This window comes from Mus caroli, chromosome 17, assembly GCF_900094665.2.
Source record: "Mus caroli chromosome 17, CAROLI_EIJ_v1.1, whole genome shotgun sequence".
Taxonomy (NCBI): domain Eukaryota; kingdom Metazoa; phylum Chordata; class Mammalia; order Rodentia; family Muridae; genus Mus; species Mus caroli.
In genome coordinates this window covers 1,693,047-1,699,105 of record NC_034586.1, presented here as the reverse complement: position 1 = coordinate 1,699,105, position 6,059 = coordinate 1,693,047, and positions in this window count along the sequence as shown.

The window sequence follows — 6,059 nt, the reverse complement described above, 5'->3', positions numbered from 1 at the left end:
ACTTTTTCCTCTATTAATTCCTTGTCTATGGTTTTATGTGGAGGTCTTTGATCCACTTAGACTTGAGCTTTGTACAAGGAGATAAGAATGGATCAATTCTCATTCATCTACATGATAACCACCAGTTGTGCCAGCACCATTTGCTGAAAATGCTGTTTTTTTTCCACTGGATGAATTTAGCTCCCTTGTCAAAGATCAAGTGACCATAGGTGTGTGGGTTCATTTCTGGGTCTTCAATTCTATTCCATTGATCTATCTGTCTGTCACTGTGCCAGTACCATGCAGTTTTTATCACAATTGCTCTGTAGTACAGCTTAATGTCAGGCATGGTGATTCCACCAGAGGTTCTTTTATTGTTGAGAAGAGTTTTTGCTATCCTAGGTTTTTTATTATTCCAGATGAATTTTCAAATTGCCCTTTCTAACTCAGTGAAGGATTGAATTGGAATTTTGATGGGAATTGCATTGAATCTGTAGATTGCTTTTGGCAGGATAGCCATTTTGACTATATTAATCCTGCCAATCCATGAGCATGAGGCATTTTTCCATCTTCTGAGATCTTCAATTTCTTTCTTCAGAGACTTGAAGTTCTTGTCATGCAGATCTTTCACTTCCTTAGTTAGTCACACCAAGGTATTTTATATTATTTGTGACTATTGTAAAGGGTTTTGTTTCCCTAATTTCTTTCTCAGTCTGTTCATCCTTTGTGTAGAGAAAGGCCATTGATTTGTTTGAGTTAATTTTATACCCAGCTACACATGCAGACATTCTTAAAGACAGTGGCGGAACTCTACATCCCTTGCTCCCCATGTCTCTGTTTGACATGGGATGGACTCAGGTCACATTGCAGTTAGTTCTGGACATCGAATGCTTTGTCTGTACTCCTGTGAGTTTGGTTATGGAAACTAAACATCTGCTGAGAGAAGGCTCAGAGGGAGATGTTGCTACCACTTCTTGATGGCAAGTGATAAGATGTTGCTGCTTGGGGATGACATTGTCAGGGTCAGGAGGGAGGGTTACAGGAAGGCCAAGCATAGTTATTGCAGGTGAGGGGTTTGTACATTGGTGACATTGAATAAACACTTGCTGAGTAGATGACAATATTTCACTTCAGATTTCTCTCCCCCAACATCCAAGTGTACTTGGAATGACACCATATTCATTCCATTTTATTTTTTGAGACAGGGACTCAAACATCTCACTCATGACCTAGCTGAGGATGGCCTTCAACTACATCCTTCTGCCCCCCATCTCCTGGTGCTTGATTATGGGTGGTGTGTGTTTACTATTCATTCTATGTAGTGCTAGGGATGGAACCCAGGTTGCTCATACAAGGCAAGCTACATTCCCATTCTATTGTGACCAGGTTTTGACTGACATATATAAGCAGAAGTATTGTGGAGATCCTCCAGGAAAGATGCTTATGGAGGGCTGACTCTGAAGCAAGGCCACCCTTTTAGACTTCCTAAGTGGATGAGACAGATGGTAGTCTGGCAGCCATTTTGGATTAGGAGATGACACTGTAGGGAAAGCTGTAAGGTACATAGAAGATCTGAAAGCCATTCTTTATTGGTTTCTCTGCAGTAGTGAGTTAAACATGACGGATGATGTCATTCATAATGTTTAACTAATAATTTTAGGAGCTAATAATAATTTTAGGTGCAGTTGGTATCAAAAGGTAGGATTAGAGAGATCCAGTCAAAATTCATGACAATGGCCTTAGATAGGAGAGGAACAAGTTAAATGAAAGATAATAAAGTTACAGAGTAGACACTCTTTGTGCTTCTCCAGCAAGCTGGGGGATGATGCTAAGGAAGCATTGGAAAGTACAGGCTATAAACTACCCCATCCAGTCCAGGTTTTGGCCTGTTGCTTTTTCCAGACCATTAACAACAACCTGTTCGGACAGGGACAGGGTGTTCTTGGTCCCATTTTAGCAAGAACATGTAGTAAGTACCAAGAGATGATATCACTAATTGTGCTTACATTCACAAAAATGTGCCTGTTCTGACCTCAAGCCAATCCCAAATCCAAACCCAGCCCATCTCAGCTTTTAAAGGGCCAAAGACCATTCAGGTCTAAACTTCCTCTGTGTACCTGCCTATCTGTGTATGTCTGTCTGGACGTTGCTCTCACTAATTTTTTTTTCTAGCCATGTAGTTGTGGCAGTGTGTGTGTGTGTGTGTGTTTTATACATGGAGATGGAGAGGCAGAACAAAGACACAGAAATAGAGAGATAGCAAAGCAACATTGAGACACAGAGACACAGAGTGGGGAGAGGGATGGAGAAGGAGGAAGGGAGGGAGAGAGAGAGGGAGGGAGGGAGGAAGGGAGGGAGAGAGAGGGAGGGAGGGAGGGAGGGAGAGAGAGAGGGAGAGGGAGAGAGAGAGAGAGAGAGAGAGAGAGAGAGAGAGAGAGAGAGAGAGAGAGAGAGAGAGAGAGAGAGAGAGATATTTGAGTGCTTGCTAGTTGATTTTTTTTTTTTTACATATTTTTCTCACCCTTCATTTCATTTTCATTTTCTTTTCCAATGGGCTGGATCCTTCCATGTTGGATTCTACTAAGTGATCTCTCTCTCTCTCTCTCTCTCATCTATGTGTTTATAAATTTATATATATATGTATCTTTCTCTCATCTATCTATCTATCTATCTATCTATCTATCTATCTATCTATCTATCTATCTATTTATCTATCTATCTATCTATCTATCTATCTATCTACCTACCTATCCCCCATATATTTCAAGTGGCCTTTGGTAGGGAAATGCCCTCCTTTGGTTGTTGGTAATCTAAGCTTATGAAGAAGTGACATTGTTCTGAAGCAAGAATGGTATGTCCCTGGTCCCCACAAAGGAGAGCTTCAGTAGGGCCTGATGGCCCCCAGTTCTACAAGCTCATCTAACTTGCTCCTTGTTGCTTCTATACTCTCTTCCTGTTAAAATTTGCCTAATCTCTCACTGTCAACTTTTGGATTGCTTTTTGAACCTTCTTTCCTGGCTTTCTGGGGGCCCTTTGCTGGGCTTTTGTACCTGGGTCAACTCTGAGAGACTCAATGACTTGTTATTTTATGTGTGACCCTTGGGAGGTGGGACTAGCTGAACCTCTAGCCCAATATTTCTATAATCAACAGCATCATTCCAGAGCTGAGCACTGGACCGAAGGATGCAGGCAGGCAGAGGTGTGCAGCATTCCAGAGCCTGGAACAGCCAGCCCAACTGTAATAAAACTGTCTGTTAGGAAGTTATCTTTCATATGCAATTGCTTCCCTTAAGCTCTTAAGCACATTAACTGCACCTGTAATTATATACACCTCAGAATTGCATAAAAGGTGACTTCTTAGGCAGACTAAATAAAACTGCAGCCCCCCTTACATCCTTGATAGCCTGAAATTCCTTAACGTGAGGAAGAAGAGGGGAAGCAAAGAGGTAATTGCCCATTAGCTGCTCACGAGTGAACTTTGTCTCTCCTTTACAACAATAATTTTGCTGTGTGCACTGCACTTGACAGGGCTCCGAAGACTGAGGGTTCTTGCAGCTCTCTCCTCTCGATAGTGCACCAGATGCTGGGGTGCTTGTATCTTAAACAGCATAACTCACTCCCTCGGGGGAGTGGCTTTGTGTCAGGGTGCAGATAGGATTTGGGCAGAAAGTTTCTTTAGTTCTCACTGACCTCTTTCTTCAATGTGTCTGTTTCTTCTCCCCCTCTTCCTCTTCCTCCTCCTCCTTCTCTTCTTCCTCTTCCTCTTCCTTTCCCTCCTTCTCCTGTTCTTTCTTTCCCTTTTCTTCCTCCTCCTCATCCTATGTATCTTTATCAGGCATCTTGTGTGCCTGGAGAGAAAAAGGCAGGCTTCTTGAATCTGGACTCTGTTACTATAATCCCTTCTAGCTGAGGTCTATCCACCAATAGCAGGGCAAGTCTGGTGCAATGGCTACAATGTCTGCCCCAATAGCCTGGCAAACTTCTCACATTCAGGGTGGGTAGGTATGGACAATGACCTAGCATTGTCCTCTGTCAAGCTGAGCTTTCAAAAGCCATTCCTTGTACAGTGTCAGCAGTAGCCAGCTGGTAACCCATGGTGTCTATGCAGACTGCCTACAGTTTACTTTATGAGTCTTCCAGGATCAATTTCATCTTTGGATGAAGATTTCTAGCATCCTAACACATGTTTACATACATGGTTGTCCTTTGCGTTCAGAGACTGTATTCAGTGGTTGCCTCTTTATTGCCTGGATATAGTCTTTCTGGAGAAGAACTACAGAAGAGTGACCTGACACTCTTTTGGAAGGGACCAGTGATTTATCTACATCTAACTTGCAAATGGTGGTTGGCTGTGGAAGGAACCCCCAAAGGCATGAAAGGGCAGAGTTCCTTCTCTCAAGGTTCCATCATCTACTTAGAAGAAGAAACACCGTGGTATGCACAGACATTAGCACATGTTGGGTAAGAGAGTGGAAACAAAAAGAGAATCCTCTTTCCAGAAGGAGCCCGCCGATGACAGGGAGTCCATCTCGAGGACGACAGTGCCAGGACTTTCACCTGCCAGGTTCTTATGCACAAGCATCTCTCTTGTTTTCTAACAGTACCTGGGGTGTACCCAGGTCAGATGGGAAAAGGAAGGACGTTACTGGGGTGCCTTTGATGTCAGGTTGTGACTGCTACAAAGTTAATGTAATTAAAGAATGAAAATCTACTGTCTAAAAGGATCAGGAAGGCTAGGGGGTTGGTGAAGGCCAGAATGGGGTGCTGGGAGAAAATGGAGGCCAAGGCTCAGTGTCAAGGTTCGTGGAGGAGCAATAGGGGAAAGGGATTGGGGGATGGGGGACACTTTGTTCCTTTCCTATCAATATGACGGCTTCCCGTGGGGGATCTTTCAGTCATCAGTAAAACTGTGGCTTTTGCAAGGATTTTCAGAGTCCAGTTTATGGCTTCTCAGTGGTGCCTGTGGCAGAGGGCCAAGCAGTGCTGACGGTGAAGGGGAGGGAAATGGCTCTCAGGCCTGGCTAGCCTCTTTGGAGGCCAGAACAATTTGACTTCTCCCTGTTGAGACATGGTAATGGAGCTGAGAAGAAAGGGAAGGAAATAAACTCCTTAAAGTGTTGATGACGTGACAAATGGCCAGTTCCATTTAGCGATTCCATGTGTTGTTAGAGCCATGGGCAGCTTTGAAAGGCTCATTCATTTATTCATTCATTCAGCAGCCAAACACAGAATCCCTGACTGAGTCTTCCTGGAGTTTACATTCCGGCTGAGGGTGTTCTAATGGCAGGCAACCTTCAGAAAGAGCCTGAGGTTATGGCTGTTGTTGACAAGGCTTAGTTGATTGGTGACAAGACAGACAGCAGCTGTTGCAGCTGTTCCCAAATGCATCTATGCCAATGGGTGCTGGACCTTCAGGTGTCTTGAGCCTCCTCCTTCTAATGAGATGAGTTCTGGTTCTGAAAGTCTGGGGTGGGGCTGCAGAGGGTGCATTTTCAAATTTAATTTCCCAAATGATTTTTGTTGGTGGTTTTGTTCTGGGGAATAAATTCAATGCTCTTGCAGTCTACCCTGGAGCTATATCCCATCTCTGTTTTCTAAAGACTTAAATTTTGAGACAAAGTCTGGCTAATTTCTCAGGCTGGTCTCAAACTAGAAATCCTCCTGCCTCGGCCTCCTACGTAGTTGGGATCATAGGCAAGCACTACTTTGGTTGGCTTAAGTTCTGAGCATGCTCCTTATTCAGAAAGCTACATTTGGTAACCTTGCTGTGATATCCTGTTCAACTTTGTTTTCCCCAAAGGGGAGCTCCTTTCTCCAAGTTTGGTCTGTTTCCCGCTGAGACTCCTCTTAGGGGCTTACACTAGACACACACTGATGCAAAATACCTTATCTTGTCTCCTGTACCCCCTTTCTAGATAGAAATAGAAGCTTCTTTTCCCTGTGGTCAGTGTCCCAGCAGCCTCTTCTGTCCCCATGCTCTATGATGCTGCTGAGTGCACCTTAGGAGGCAAATAACTTTAGCTGGTCACAATGTACCCACAGTTAGGCATAGGAGAGGGGAGAGGGGAGAGGGGAGAGGG